We start from the raw sequence: 16124 nt of genomic DNA, 5'->3' as shown, positions 1-16124 counted from the left end.
TGTTTTCACTGGGAGAATATACTTGCCCAGAGAAATCTAATGTTCACTGCAAAAACACTTCTGCACCTGCCTCAGGAATCATTCTCAATTTCTTTCCTGATTCATTATCTTTACCCAGACATCTAAATGTTGAAGCAACCCCCAGGGCTCAATCCTCAGTCCTCAGTTTCTCCCCAGATGATCTCATCCAGTGTGACTGCTTCAAATACCATCTCTATGTGTATGTCTATTAAATTTATCTTTCCTGAGCTTCTCCTCTAAGCTCCAGATCCATATATCCAACCACTCTAACCAACATTTCTACTAGGATGTCTATGAGGCATCTCAAATCAAAGTGACAAAATTCAACTATTAATTTATCCACTCCATCCCAAATCTTCCTCCTCAGTACAAGCCTTCCACAATGCAGGAATGGCATTACCATCCATCCAGTTGCCCAGATGAAAATTTTTTATTTTCTTTTTTTTTTTAAAGATTTTATTTATTTATTTGAGAGAGAGCACATGAGAGGGGGGAGGGTCAGAGGGAGAAGCAGAACCCCTGCTGAGCAAGGAGCCCGATATGGGACTCGATCCCGGGACTCCAGGATCATGACCTGAGCCGAAGGCAGTCGCTTAACCAACTGAGCCACCCAGGCGCCCCCAGATGAAAATTTCTATAATCTATCATTGATCACTCACTTTTATCTCTCCCCATATGTGCACTATTGGCAAGTCTTATCAGCACTGCAGTCAAATTATATGCAGGATCCAACTACATTTCACCATTCCCACTGCTACAAACTAATCAAAATCCCCAACATCTCTTACCTTTTAACCACTCTGTCTGCATCAGACATCATGACCCAACCTTTCCCTCATAGCCCCCAGTCACTCCCTACCATATTATCCTGACCATTTTTTTTGTTAACTTGTACAATGTTTTTACACTCAAACCTTCCTTGAAAGTAACAGTTTTTGGGGTGCCTGGGTGGCTCAGTCAGTTAAGCATCTGACTCTTGATTTTGGCTTAGGTCATGATCTCAGGGTTGTGAGATGGAGCTCTGCGTCAGCTCTGCATTGATTATGGAGCCTGCTTAAGATTTTCTCTCTCTCTCTACCCCTCCCCCCACTCACATGCATGTGTGTGCTCTCCCTCTCTCTCTCTCCCTCTCTCTCAAAAAAAAGTAAGGGTTCTTTAAGGTAAGATCTTATTCTTCCCTATTCCACATTCTTCCCTATTCCACCCAAGTATCTAAGGCATGTCTAGGTGCAGCTAGGCATTCAATAAACATTTGTTAGTTGACAGGCAAGGCTACATGACTTCTCAGGAAAGAACTAGACAAGACATAATTTCAGTGCTAGTTGATTTATTTGCACTATGACCTTGTTATAGTTATAGTCTATTATGACTTTTGACTTAGAATATTAATGCTGGTGAGGTTATTGAGGTTCAAGTTCTTAACCTAGAAGATCAGACACGTTCTTCAGGGCGTTTATAAAATGAAAGCAATAAAATAAAATAAAGTCTTTAGGATTATACACTACCCTTTTGTTTCCTCCAGCTTTATTGAGATATAATTGACATATAACATTGTGTAAGTTTACAGTGTAAAAAGGGTTGATTTGATACTTATATACTGCAAAATGATTACCACCATAGCTTTAGCCAACACTTCCATCATGTCACATAATTACCATTTATTTTTTTGTGGTGAGAATTTAGTATTTATTCTCTTAGCAACTTCCAAGTATATAATACAGTATTATTGACTATAAGCACCATGTTATTATATATTAAATCCTCAGAACTTATTCATCTTTTCACTGGAAGTTTGTACTCTTTGACCAACATCTCTCCATTCCTCCCCAGTCCCTGGTAACCACCACACTATACACACTACTCTTAAAAGAGCATTGTATGGCTTCTTAGCATTTTGGACTGCTGAATTTATCCTAGAGTTTCTAAAGTGGTTTCACTCTGCACTGACAACCATGGAAAAACTCTCATACATAATAAAGACATTTGCGCACACACACACACTCTCTCATAGTCATACGTGATGAGACTTCTCCATAGTGACTATAAATTTCCATGTTACTAGAGCAATTTTTTGTAAATTATTGTCCCAGAGACCACTAAAAACTTTTGCCTATTCCAAGGTCATGAAAATGCTGTCCTATATCTTCCTCCAAAATATTTATTATTTTATCTTTCACATTTAAATCTGAAATCAATCTGGAATTAATTTTGTGCTTAGTGTGAGGCAAAAGTCTAGTTATAATTTTTCCACACAAATACCCAATCTTGCATTACTTATTTAAAAGACCATTCCTTTTTGCTAAATATGAGTGCCTCCTCTGTCATAAACTGGACTTTTTTATTTTCTTTCATTTTTGTCTCTGGTGTATAGAAATACTTACTTTCTTGTGTGTGTATTAAACTTGTATACAATGACCTTGCTAAATTCACTTACTAATCCTAAATATATATATTTAGATTCTTTCAGATTCTCTAGTTACATAATCATGTTATTCATGGATAAAAGCAGTTTTTAGTTATTCTTTTCCAATCCTTATGCCATACATTTCTTTTTTCTTGCCTAATTGCACTGGCTAGGCCTCCAATACAATGTTGGATAGAAGTAGTGATAAAGATACATAGAACTTGTCTTATTACTGCAGCACCTGACTGGCTCAGTTGGCAGAGCATCCAACTCAATCTCAGGGTCATGAGTTTGAGTCCCACATTGGGTGTAAAGTCTACTTAAAATTAAAAAATAAATAAATAAATAAATAAATAAAATTTAAAGATAGGTAAAATTTTTTAAAAAAGAACTTGTCTTATTCCTGATGTTATGAAAAAAGTTTTTAATATTAACCACTGAGTATGTTTCCTATGGAATATTTTTTTTAAAGATTTATTTATTTATTTTAGAAAGAGAGAGCGAGCATGAGTGGGGGAGGGGCAGAGAGAGAGAGAGGGAGGTGAGCAGACTCCCCACTGAGTGGGGACCCCAACGCTGTGCTCAATCCAAGGACCCTGAGATCATGACCTGAGCTGAAGACAGACACTTAACTGACTGAGCCACCCAGGCATCCCATGCATCCAACTCTTGATTTTGGCTCAGATGACAATCTCAGGGTAGTGAGGTCAAGCCTCAGGTAGGGCTCTGTGCTCAGCAAAGAGTCTGCTTCTCTCCCTCTTCCTCTGCCCCTCCTCCTGCTCACACACACACTCTCTCTCTCTAATCCATGGACATGGGATGTCCTTCCATTTGTTTGTGTCTTTGATTTCTTTGAACAAAGTCTTGCAGTTTTCATTATACAGATCTTTCATCATCTTGGTTAAATTTATTCCTAGGTATTTTATTGTTATCAATGCTATTGTAAATAGGATAATTTTAAAATATCTTTTTGAGATGTTTCATTGTGAGTATATAGAAATGAAACTGACTTCTGTTTACTGATTTTACATCCTGAAACTTTATTGATTTCATTGATTAGATCCAATGGTTTTTTTTGGTTGAGTCTTGGGATTTTCAATATATAAGATCAAATCTGCAAATAATGCCAAAATTTACTTCTTTCTCTCCAGTTTGGATGCCTTTTATTTATTTGTTTTGCTTGGTTGCTGTAGCTAAGACTACCAGTACTATGTTCAATAAGTGTAGTGACAGTAAGCACCCTTGTCTTTTTCCTAATCTTGGAGGTAAAACTTTAATTTTTCTCCTTGAGTATAATGTTATCTGTGGGTTTGTTGTATGTTGAGGTATATTCCTTCTATACCCAATCTGATAAGGATTTTTATCATGAAAGGATGTTGCATTTGGTCAAATGCTTTCTCTGCATCTATTGAGATAATCATATGATTTTTATCTTTAATTCTATTAATGTTATATATCACATTTATTGATTTGCATATGTTGAATTGTCCTTGCATCCTAGGCATAAATACCACTTGGTCATGGTGCATAATTCTTTTCATGGGTTCTTAAATTCTGTTTCCTAATATTTTGTTGAGAATTTTTTCATTTATGTTCATCAAGGATATTGATTACACATTTTCCCCCCTCATCCCATTTATTAAAGAAAGAGTAAGAAAAGATACAATGAAGGAAAAACACAAACCATCCTTTCATGTTAGGCTGAACAAAGCAGAGATTTTTCCCCTCCCTCTCCCCACCCCACCCCAATTCCCACATTCCTATTCATGTCAGCTTAAATTTTGAGGTTCTTTGATTGGGAGTACTAGTGGAGAGGGAGTTAGATGAGCAGTGGAGCCTTGATTCTGGCCTCCTGTAAGGAAAAGGAATCTGCAGGCCCAGTCAATCAAGCAGAAATTGTATTTGGTGGGTCTTTGAAGTGGTTGTCCACTTCCCTGTTCTGTATTCAAGCCCCCAGGGAAAGGTATGGCAGTAGAGGATGACCAGATCTAAAGTTGCTCAGGTCAGAGATGTTGAAACATGGTCTGTTCACCAATGCAACATTTCTAGAGAGCAGTGAACTGAATCTCCAGTGGTGAGCAGGGGACTACATATGAATTGGGACCTGCAGGTCAACATATCCCTGAGGAAAAGTCCACAAGAACAATTCAAGAAAGTAGTCATAAACAAGAGGCAGAAATCTGTGGGACAAAAGCACAGCAGGCTTCTGGAGGGCTGGAGATCCTTTCTCTCAAGTCAGGATCATTCCCACCTACCGTAGCTCATCTCCCACAAATAACATTTCACTTTCAGTCAAGAAAGAAGTAGAGGAAAAAGATGCTTCATTTGAATTTGAGCCCCAGCTATGTACTTCAGACTGTAGCTCCATAGCTACCCTTTTACCTAAAACACAGCTCCTGATCAGAACCACAGTGCTTGGAAACCAAAGTGGTCTTAGAAAGAAAATGGTGTTTAAGGAGGTAACATTCCATTTGGGTACATTGCAGCCATTGAACCCCCTGGTCTGGGGAAAGCAGTAGGGTTTATGCCAGGGAGCCTCCCTACTCTAGGAAATGGGACCAAAGTCTTACTTATAGGGGCCATTCATCCTTGGAAAGGAAGCTGGGTTTAGACCCAGGGTGCCAATTGGTCTTGCAAAAGGAGCTGCGTTAATACCCAAAGAATCTGCTGGATAAGGGCCCAGGGGCCCAGAAGCTGACCTGGGGAAAGTAACCTGACCAGAACCTAATGGGCCAGTAGACCTTGGAAAAGCAGCAGAACTTGGACCCTGCAAGCCACTGGCCCTTGGGAAGTTAGCTGGGTTGGGACCTAGTGGCCCAGAGGTTCTTGGGAAAATTGCTAGACTTTAGCCCTGGAAGTCAGCAGACCTCTGGAAAGTAACTGGATTTGAAGCCAATGTGCCAGAAGACTGAGAGAAGGCAGCTGGATTTAGCCCCCCTGAACCTGTCCCCTTGGAAAGGGATTAATATTTACTCCCATGGGCCCAGCTGGCCTTGAAAAATGAACTGAATTAGGGTTATGGGGACCAGGGCCCTGGACATAGGAGATAGATTTGGCCCCCGGAAGGCCACTTCCCTGAGAGCCAGGACACAAGTTTGGGACTGTGGAGTCAGGTACTCTTGCCATGGAGGATGGGCTTGTGCCATCCTGTTTCCAGAAGCCTTTGAGGAAGCAGCTGAATTTGCTCCTGAAAGACCTGCTGCTCTTAGAATAGGGGCAAGATCTAGGCCTCGAGATCCAGCCATTCTTAAGTTAAGGCCAGATCCTGTGCCCACGAGGCCACCTGCTCTGGTATCCAGATTAGGGCCTGGGCCCAACTGCCCTTGGGTTAGGCCCAAGGCCTGGGCCCAGGCTACTTCCTCTTGGGTTTGGTCCAAGGCCCAGGCCTGGAAACATACCTAACCTCAGAGCAGGATTTGTACCTACGAAGCCTGATCTCAGATTGGGACTTGGTCTTGGTCCCAGGCCAATGGGTTTAGGACTAGGATAACTATTCCCAGAAGTCAACAGCACACCTGCTGTCAGGTTGGGCCTGATCCAGGGCCCATGGGGCCACCACTTCTGGGGTCAGGACCCATTCCCAGGAGACCACCTGCCCTTGGGTTGGATATAGGACCTGACCCTGGGAGACTCCCTAACCTTGGATTGGACAGAGGCCCTGTACCTGGAAGAGCCCCTGCTTTAGGGTTTAGAGATGGCTCTAGGCCGGGCCCACGAGGTCACTAGGCCTTGGGAAAGAAACTGCACCTGCGCTCTTGGAGAAGAAGCCACGCCTGGGTCACAAGCACCAGCTGGGAAAGGTGATGGATTTGTAGCCAATGAACCTGATGAAGTTGGAAGAGGCAATGGGTTCCTTGGAAATGAGGCCAGATTTCCACCAAGGGAACTGGTTGCCATAAGGAAGGGGTCAGAGTTCATGCCCAGTGGGTGGCCTGTGTTCATAACAGGACCCCCCTGCTGTCCCAGGGAACCACCCAGCTGACCTCAAGGTGGCAAATGAGCACTAGTCCAAGGAGTTAGCTGCTCTCTAGGGAAAATCCAGGGTTCTTTCATACTTTCTTAGGGATGTTGGTGATAATGCGCTTGGGGTTAGTTTTGAAAATGATCTTGCTGGGTGCCTGGGTGGCTCAGTTGGTTAAGCAACCAATTTTTAGTTTCAGATCAGGTCATGATCTCGAGGTCGTGGGATCGAGCCTGTGTCAAGCCCCACCCCCATCAGGCTCTGTGCTCAGCACAGAGTCTGCTTCAGATTCTCTCTCCCTCTTCCTCCCACTCACTCTCTCTCTCTCAAATATATAAATAAAATCTTAAAAAAGAAAGAAAGAAAAGGATCTTGTTTTTGATGAGTGCTATCACCAGGTACCAGGTACCAGTCTTGCAGCTAAGCCCATCGTAGTCCTGCTGCCCAGGAGTGTGTTTGACAACAACAACAACAGGTTTCTCCAGATGGATGATTTTTCCATACAGGATATGATGCCCCACAAACAGCACAGGACTGTAATGTAGGTCTCCCAGGAGGTTTCCTGCTAATCCAGTGCTGTAGCAAGCCTCGATCTCCCCCCGTAGCTCCATAAGCACCCACACTGCAAGGCCTCTAACCCCAGCAGTGGAAATAACAATTTGCACCATGAGCTTTCCATCTTTAAAAAAGCAACTGAAAGCTTTTTATCTTGATGAAGTCCCAATAGTTCATTTTTGCCCTTGCTTCCCTTTGGCGATGTTTCTAGGAAGAGGTTGCTGCGGCTGAGGTCGAAGAGGTTGCTGCCTGTGTTCTCCTTTAGGATTTTGATGGACTCCTGTCACATTGAGGTCTTTCCACCATTTGGAGTCTATTTTTGTGTGTGGTGTAAGGAAATGGTCCAGTTTCATTCTTCGGCATGTGGCTGTCCAGTTTTCCCAACACCATTTGTTGAAGAGACTGTCTTTTTTCCAATGGACATTCTTTCCTGCTTTGTTGAAGATTAGTTGACCCTAGAGCTGAGGGTCGATTTCTGGGCTCTCTATTCTGTTCCGTTGATCTATGTGTCCGTTTTTGTGCCAGTACCATACTGTCTTGACGATGACAGCTTTGTAATAGAGCTTGAAGTCTGGAATTATGATGCCAGAGCTTACGGTCCTCTTACATTGCCATCTTGGCCCCCAGTCAGCTCCCAACTATGATTTTAGAATTGCCTTTTTTTTCTGAAATGTTTTGTTTTATATATTTTGAATCTATGTTATTCTGATCATACAGATTTTGTATTATATCTTCCTATCAGATAGTCCCTTTATTATCATGAAATAAAAACTATTTCTAGTAATGCTTCTTGATTTAAAGGATCCTTTAATATTTGTATAGCTATATCAGGTTTTTTTATTAGTGTTCACATGGTATATGTATTTTTAATCCTTTACTTTCAACCTTTCTGTGTTCTTCTATTTTAAATGTGACTCTTGTGAGGAAGATAAAGTTGGGTTTCTTTTCATCCAGTCTGACAATCCTCTGCTAAGTATCAGTAATTATGGATATAGTATGGTTTATATACAAATTTACTATAGGTTTTCTACTTGACCCATATATTTTTTTGTTCCTTTCTTTTTGTCCTTTCTTGTCTTCTTTTAGATTTGTCAAGTAATTTTTATTAATCCATGTTTTCCATCTATTAGCTCGTTAGTTATTTCATTTTACAATTTTTTTAGAGACAAAACAAGCATCCCTAACTTATTTCAGTCTAATAAAATGCTAAAATGCATTACCTTACCACTTCCTTGAAACTGGTGGAAGCTTAGAATCTTTGATTTCTATTTATCAACACCCACCTTCAAGTTATCATTGTTATGCATTTTAGTTCCATATATATTTTTAAATTCCAAAAGACATTACAGTTGTTGCTTTGTATATATAAATATATATTTATTTATATTTATCCACACATTTACTCTTTCTGTTTCTTTTCTTTACATCTTATATTTTATATTTCCATGCAAGATCATTTTTCTTCTGCCAAAGAACTCTTAAAAAAAAAAAGATTTTATTTATTTGACAGAGAGAGACACAGCAAGAGAGGGAACACAAGCAGGGGGAGTGGGAGAGGGAGAAAGAAGCAGGCTTCCTGCTGAGCAGGGAGCCCAATGTGGGGTTTGATACCAGGACCCTGGGATCATGACGTGAGCCAAAGGCAGACGCTTAACGACTGAGCCATCCAGGTGCCACCAAAGAACTCTTTCATTATTTTCACACATGCCTGTTGCCAACAAATTCCCTTGGTTTCCATTTGGTTCAAAAACTTTATTTCAGGGCGCCTGGGTGGCTCAGTTGGAAGCGACTGCCTTCGGCTCAGGTCATGATCCTGGAGTCCCTGGATCGAGTCCCACATCGGGCTCCCTGCTCGGCAGGGAGTCTGCTTCTCCCTCTGACCCTCCCCCCTCTCATGTGCTCTCTCTCATTCTCTCTCTCTCAAATAAATAAATAAAATCTTAAAAAAAAAACAAAACTTTATTTCACCATAATTCTAGAAGGATATTTTACTAGGCTAGGCTTCTAGGCTGTTTCTTTCATCACTCTAAAGATGCCAGTACATTACATTCTGTGTTTCACTATTTGTTTGAGAAGTCAGCTGTCATTTTTATTGTTGTTTCCTAGTAGATAATGTGCCTTTTTTTCCTTCTGACTGCTTTAAAGATTTTCACTGTCTTTGGTTTCCAGCAGTTTTACTATGATATGTCTGGTTGTGATTTTCTTTGTGTTTCTCTTGCTTGAGGTTCTCTGACCTTCTTGAATATGGAGATTGATATTCATAAGTTTTAACAAATGCTCATTCGATATTTTTTGAATATTGATTTTGTCTCATTCCTTTTTCTTTCTTCTCCTTCTGCAACTATAATTATAGATATAATAGGCACTATAAATGTGTCCCACATGTCTCCTGTGCTGTGCATGTTTCCTTTTTTCCTCTTGGCACTTGACTTGTCTTCTAGTTAACTAATTCTGGGTTTGGCTATGTCTAATCTGCATTGAAACCACCCATTTAATTATTAATTTCAGATATTGTATTTTTTTACTTCCACAAAATCCACTGGCTCTTTATAGTTTACATTTCTTAGTTCTGAATCTTTTCATTTATTCTGTCTACCTTGTCTCCATTTTATTTAACATATTAATTATGGTTAATCTAAAGCCCCCTGTCTGCTACCTCCAATATGTGAATCCTATGTGATTCTGTCTCTCTTCATGTCTTAAAATCTACTTTGATATTAGTATAACTTCACCAGTCATCTTTTGGTTAGTGTTTTTACAGTTTCTTCTGTATTATTTTTCTTTCAACATTTCTGTGCTCTTATATGTAAGTAGCATATAGTTAGCTTTCTTTTCCATACTGGTAAAGTTAATGTCTAGATTATGGAGTTATATTTTCTTGCTTCTTTCAATGGTTAATTTTTAAATTTAATTAATTTTAATCAATTCAAATACTCAACATAGTGTATTTAGAAAAAGAAAAAGAAGAGAGGTTCCACTTACTGTTGTCTTCCACATTAGAGGGATCCCCCTGCTCTCTCTTGGGCAGATATATTAAAGGGCTGACCATCTCAATACAACCAAGGACTTAAGTAGGTTACAGATGTTTCTGCAGTCAAACCTCATATAGAATCAGTATTTCTCTTCAGCAATCCTTATTTTCTGATTGAGAGCCTGGCAGGTCTCAAACTTCTCAGCTTTGAAAGTCTGCAGGAGATCTGGGGTTTCCAGCCTAGATCTCCAGCCTCAGCCCACACAGCTTCAACCTGGTACCTGTCCTAAGGAGGACATGGGTGGTAATCTTGAGGCAGATTCCTTCAAGTGGTGGATCTTTGGAGACTGAAGATATTCCTCTCTGGCTTTTAAGAAGTTATTGGTTTAGCTTTTTAGTCATGCACTCAGCTTGCAATTGTGCACTTGGGGCCTCTCAAGTTTCTCATCTCTCCTGCAGACCCACACGACTACTAAAACTTCACTGGTTTCCTCTGCTCCTGTGGATGGTCTCTTTTTGGTCCAAGTCTGATTCTTAGCTTATAATCAGTGTTGGCAAATGGCCCCAGAGAAGAGGAGGGACATCAGCTTGTTTCATAACAGTACTGGTTCTCTGGAATTTTCATTTATTTAGTCCTCATGGCTCTCACAGTTTTCCTATGCTGTGATTCTTAAAAAAAAAAAAAAAAAAATTCTAGGCTTTTGCTCTTCTGTTGATACTATGGGAGTACTGGTCTACTATAACTTATTGCATACTACCCAGAATTGGTTTTGTTTTTGTTTTAATACCACTGGAAAGGAAAATCCCCACCCCACCCCAGGCCACAACACCTACCAGGATTGTTGTTTCAATGCTGCTGATGGGAATCTTCAGCATGATATGTTTTTCCTCTCAAATATTAGTCATAAGCATGTCATAGCTATTCTCTTTATCTTGAGGAAAAGGAAAAATGTGGCCCTAGATTCTTAACAGAGATTATCAAGGAAGGGGGGAAGTATTCAGGGGTAATGCAAATTTTAAGTGAGGTAGCAAAAGGTGGATTGGAGTAGGAATTTTAAGTTGCAGTTTGACATTGGACTCTGCCTCTTACCTGGTTATATTGGGCAAGTCATTCACTTCTCTCAATCTCAGTTTCCTGGAATTTGAAATAAGGTTTGTTTGACTCTAAAACCTATATTTTACTCACTACACCAATGCTGTCACAACTGCACATAGCGGATCCCTGATTTGGATCTTATCTGTCTGTTTGAAACAGGCCCAGTACAATGGAAGTCATAGAAGAGAAGTGTGGTTTTCTGGCTGCCATGAAAAATGGATAATTGTCCTCTGAAATGATTTCATCAGCGCTAGAGTGGAATGAAAATGAGAGGACTCAAGATCAGGGAAAGGCAAAAAGGCTAAGGACAGTCAAGATCTACCTACTCCATCCTTCCATCTAACATGGCTGAAAATCTGCAAGTTGAGGGTCCTGGAGCTGAACAGAGGATTCCCCAAGTTCCTGTGGTTCTGGGAAACAGAAACCACCCTAAGATGCCATGAAAAGCAGGTCAGGGAACTGAGAGGGTATGAGGACAAGGCATGACATAGCCTGAGGGCCTGTGTCAATTCATCACCACTCCTTTGACCTAGTTTAGGGACTGTCAGTCTGGTGGCTTCTACTGCAAGAGAAAGAAATCTAACACAAACACAAATTGGGGGGAGGATAGCAGAGCTATTTGGGACAGGAGAAAAATTAAGAAATAGAAAGTTTTCCCTATGGATTTTAGCCTGTTTCTTTTTCTACTTCTGTGTTTGAGCAATGCCCTGATTCTTTTTTGTTACCAGACAGCTAGGGTATTTGAACACAAGATGACAGAGACTCAACTCCCGTTTCATTAATTCCATCTGGAACAGAGGGGGTAAGGTAGTTCCTGGGCTTGTGCCTTCATACAGGAATTGATTACTTTCTGACTGATTCTGTTATGAGTGAGGAACTAAAGTCTTCCAAGAATTTAGAACTAGTCTCAATATTAAGCTTGTTCCCTTAATGCATTTTTTTTTCCCAAAGCACTCACATGGACTCCTGAGACTTCAATCACCTTCTGAGCTAGAATAAGGGAGACTGATGGTCCTGAAACCCAATAGGCCTATCATGACAAAACAAGAAAACTGATCAAGGCCAGAACAGGTTGAATCAAATTAGTCAGTTCCCTAATAGGGGTCAGAAATAAGATTGAGCAGTCAATCATTCTAAGTATATTTTGAGAAAGTTGTCTTTGTAAGCTAGCAAATTCTGAGAACTATGCATTTTGCAGGTGTTACATCATTTTATTATCCTAACAACAAAATGGGGAAGTACTATCTTGTCATCCACATTTAATTATGTGCCCCAGAGACTGGTTTTGATACTCAGCACCATGCTGGCCCTCCTAAACTCTCTCAGGCTTATAGTGACCGACATCTTAGAAACCGTACTTCCCAGACTCTTTCTGTAGCAGGTGAGTCCCTGTCCTTTGGTCTCTTTCACTTCAATGTCTCTTATATCTTTGACTCCTGGGCTTCTTCCTGTGTGAAAGTTGGATTAAGTGGCTCCAAAGGCCTCTCCCAGTTGTATCATTTGGTGACTCTAGTACCATCCACCCCTCTGTAATCTTGGTTTCCATTACATAGAGCCTCTGGTTTCTCCAAAAGCAAACACCTGCAGAGTGTTGTCCTTTACACAAAATTTTCACAGATCTCTCCTTGAATTCTCACAGACCCCTGTAGGCAGAAGCACTAACTCCTTTTTAGAGACAAGTAAACTCAAACCGAGAAATGTAAGTGAACTTGCCCTGGATTTAAAGGCCTTGCTCTCTACCCCACCCCACACAGCCTCTCTCACTGCCCTTCTCTTCTCTTCTATCCACTCTGGTCTTCTTGCTGATCTGCTGGGCCAAACCCAGGGCTCAGGCTTTGCTCTCTGCTTGTTTCCCAGGAAACCAGGCCATCAGGGAGTTCACCAAATTACATGGTTTCAATTACCACTTGTTGAGAGATAATCTTTACTACCAGCTTTAACCAAGATGTGCTCTCCTATCTACATGCAAGGCCACTTATGATTTTTGTGGGCATTTTTCCTTTCCTGAGGCACTTTCTCCATATATCCACATATTTTATAAGTACATCGGTATAAAGATAAAAATGTTAGTATAGATTAAAACATTGTCCTTGGAATTTTTTCTTCTGATCATAAAAGAAGTTAAAACATTTTTGTGAGCCCTCTTAAAGTATTGTAGGCCCTAGGCACTGTGCCTATTCAATGTAATAGTGTGTCTTTGTCTTTGCATAATGAAAAATTGGCCTTACCTACATGATTCTTCTGAGACTGCAAAATAACGATCCACAAGAGTTAGACAGAACAAGCCTCAGAACTCATGCAGGCTGCGGAATAAATAGTTCTTGTTTCCACCAACTAGAGTAGAAAAATCTCCTAATTCTTAGGGCATGCAGTAGGAGGCTCCTAAGTGGGTTAAGTCTTAGTCCTAGATTAAATACTGCTTTGGTCCCACCTAAGAAAGTTTAAAAGCAAGTCCTGAAAGGATTAAATGGTTTAGAAGTAACTTAGATGTATCACAGAATAAAGTTCAGCAATACTTAAAGGAATACAAAAATATCCGGCATCCAAAAGGTAAAATCCACAATGTCTCCAGCATTTAGTCAAACAACTAGGCACAGCAAAGAAGTAATAAAATAAGACCCATAATAGGAATAATCACTAAACCAAAAGAGACTCAGAAATAACACAGATGACATTGTTAGTAGACAAGGACACTTAAACAGTTATTATAAAGGTATTCAATATGTTCAAAAAGCTAAGAGGAAGATCACACATGTTAGTGGAGACATGGAAGATGAAACCTCCAATCAAACATCAATAAATGAAAATCACAATATCTGAGATGAAAAATACACTGTATGGGATTAACAGCAGATTAAAGATTGTAAAAGAAAACAGTAGTGAACTTGAAGACAATTAGAAAGCAATAGAACAATTGAAGCCATCCAATAATACTCAGAGACAAGAAAGGCTGAAAAAAATTATCACAGTATCAGTGGGACATTTAATTGTCATCCCCAAGAAAGGGAGGGGGCAGACAAAATATTTTAAGATTTAATGGTAGAAGGTTTGCAAACTTCATAAAAACTATAAACCCACAGGTTCAAGCACAAGAAACATGAAGAAGATTATGCCAAGGCACATCATAATTATATTAGTTTCCCAAGGCTGCCATAACAAACTATCATAGATGGGATGGCTTAAAACAATAGAAATTTATTCTCTCACAATTCTGGAGGCTGGAAGTCTGAAATCAAAATGTCAGCAGGGCCATGCTCTCTCTGATGGCTGTAGGGGTAGAACCTTCCTTGCGTTTTCCTAGATTCTGGTTGTTGCCAGAAATTTTTGGCATTCCAAACTCTGTCTTCGTCATCACATGCAGTTTGTTCCATGTGTCTCTGTCTTTACATGACACTCTCCTATCTGTATCTGTGTTCAAATTTGTCTCATGAGGATAGCAGTCATTGGACTAGGGTTCATCCTAACCCAATATGGTCTCATCTAAACTTGATTACATCTGCAAAGACTATTTCCAAATAAGGTCACATTCACAGATACCAAAGCATGGGACTTGAACATATGATGTGAGGCAACACAACTGTACACACTACAATAATCAACTTACCTAAAACTAGTAATTAAGAGAAAAATCTTAAAAGCAGTCAGATGGGTGAAAAAATTATGTTCATACACGTACAAAGGATGATAGCAGGTTTTCACTGAAAGCAACATAAGCCCAAAAAAGGACAAGAAAAAACATCTTTAAATTCCTGGAAAAAAAGACATCAACCTAGAAAAATATGACTCATGAACAAAGGTGGAATAAAGACTTTTTCAGACACAAAAAGCTGAAAAAAATCATCACTAGCAGAACTGTACTCTAAGAAATGTTGAAGGAAATCCTCTACTCAGAGGGAAGATGACACTCAATGGAAATATGAATCAACCAAGGAATAAAGAACACTAGAAATGGTAACAATGTGGGTAAATAATTTTTCTTCTTATTAAATCCCTTCATAAAATGACTGTTTAAAGGAAAAATGGGGGTGCCTGGGTGGCTCAGTTGGTTAAGCAGCTGACTCTTGATTTTGGCTCAGGTCCTGATCTCAAGGTCTTGGGATCAAACGCTGCATCCAGCTCCATGCTCAGCAAGGAATCTGCTTGAGATTCTCTCTCTCCCTCTCCCTCTGCCCCTCCTCCCCACTCTCTCTCTCTCTCAAATAATAAATAAATAAATCTTTTAAAAAATAAAGCAAAAATAACAATGTGTTGTGGAGTTTATGATGTGTGTAGGATAAAATGCATGATAACAATCGTATAGTGACCAGAAGCAGAGAAATGGAAGTACACTGTAAATACTTGTAGTATGCATTAAGTGATATAATATCAATTGAAGTAATAGTGATAGGTTAAAGATGTATAAACCTTAAAGCAACCACTAAAATAATACAACAAAAAATATAGCTAATAAACCAACAAAGGAGATAAAATGAAATAAAAACACTCAATGTCCTAAAAGAAGAGAGTAAAATGAAAAGAGGAACAAAGAACAAATGGGACAAGTAGAAGACAAATAGATACATAAAAGATTTAAACCTAACTATATAGGGGCACCTAAGTGGCTCAATCAGTTAAGCCTCTGACTCTTGACCTCAGCTCAGGTCTTGATCTCAGGGTTGTGAATTCAAGCCCTGCACTGGGCTCCATGCTGGGCATAGAGCCTGCTTAAGGTTCTCTCTCTCCCTCTCCCTCTGCCCCTCCCCACTCCACTTGCATGCTCTATAAATAAGTAAATGAATAAATAAACAAATAAATAAATAAACCTAACTATATAAATCATCACATCAAATTTAAATTTATACCCCAAGTAAAGTCACAGATAGATTGACTTAAAAAGCACAACTCACCTGTCACAAACTCACTTTAAATATAAAGATACAAATTGGTTGAAAGTAAAGGATGGAAAATTATATATCCTGTGAACATTATTCTAAAAAAACCTGGAGTGAATATATTAATATAAGACATAAGGGATTTCATGGCGAGTGCTGTGAATTGTGCAAGATTGTTGAATCACAGACCTGTACCTCTGAAACAAATAATACAATATATGTTAAAAAAAAAAAAAGATAGCAGG

The 16124-nt window shown here is 39.7% G+C and overlaps 1 protein-coding gene and 1 pseudogene across 1 annotated transcript in view; both read right to left on the bottom strand.

The window, feature by feature from the left end:
• Window positions 1-10581, bottom strand: part of PRSS55 (serine protease 55) — a 104224-nt gene extending 93643 nt beyond the window's left edge. The window contains exon 1 of the mRNA XM_035022656.1: window positions 9924-10581. The gene's annotated coding sequence lies outside the window, so the exon portion shown is untranslated. The remainder of the gene's footprint in view (window positions 1-9923) is intronic.
• Window positions 4768-7054, bottom strand: LOC118022495 (annotated as a pseudogene).
• Window positions 10582-16124: the final 5543 nt, after the last annotated feature.

This window comes from Mirounga leonina, unplaced genomic scaffold (assembly GCF_011800145.1).
Source record: "Mirounga leonina isolate KUSES-001 unplaced genomic scaffold, KU_Mleo_1.0 Mir_176, whole genome shotgun sequence".
NCBI lineage: Eukaryota > Metazoa > Chordata > Mammalia > Carnivora > Phocidae > Mirounga > Mirounga leonina.
Note: the sequence above shows the minus strand (reverse complement) of the source record. Positions and strands in the feature narration are given on the sequence as shown.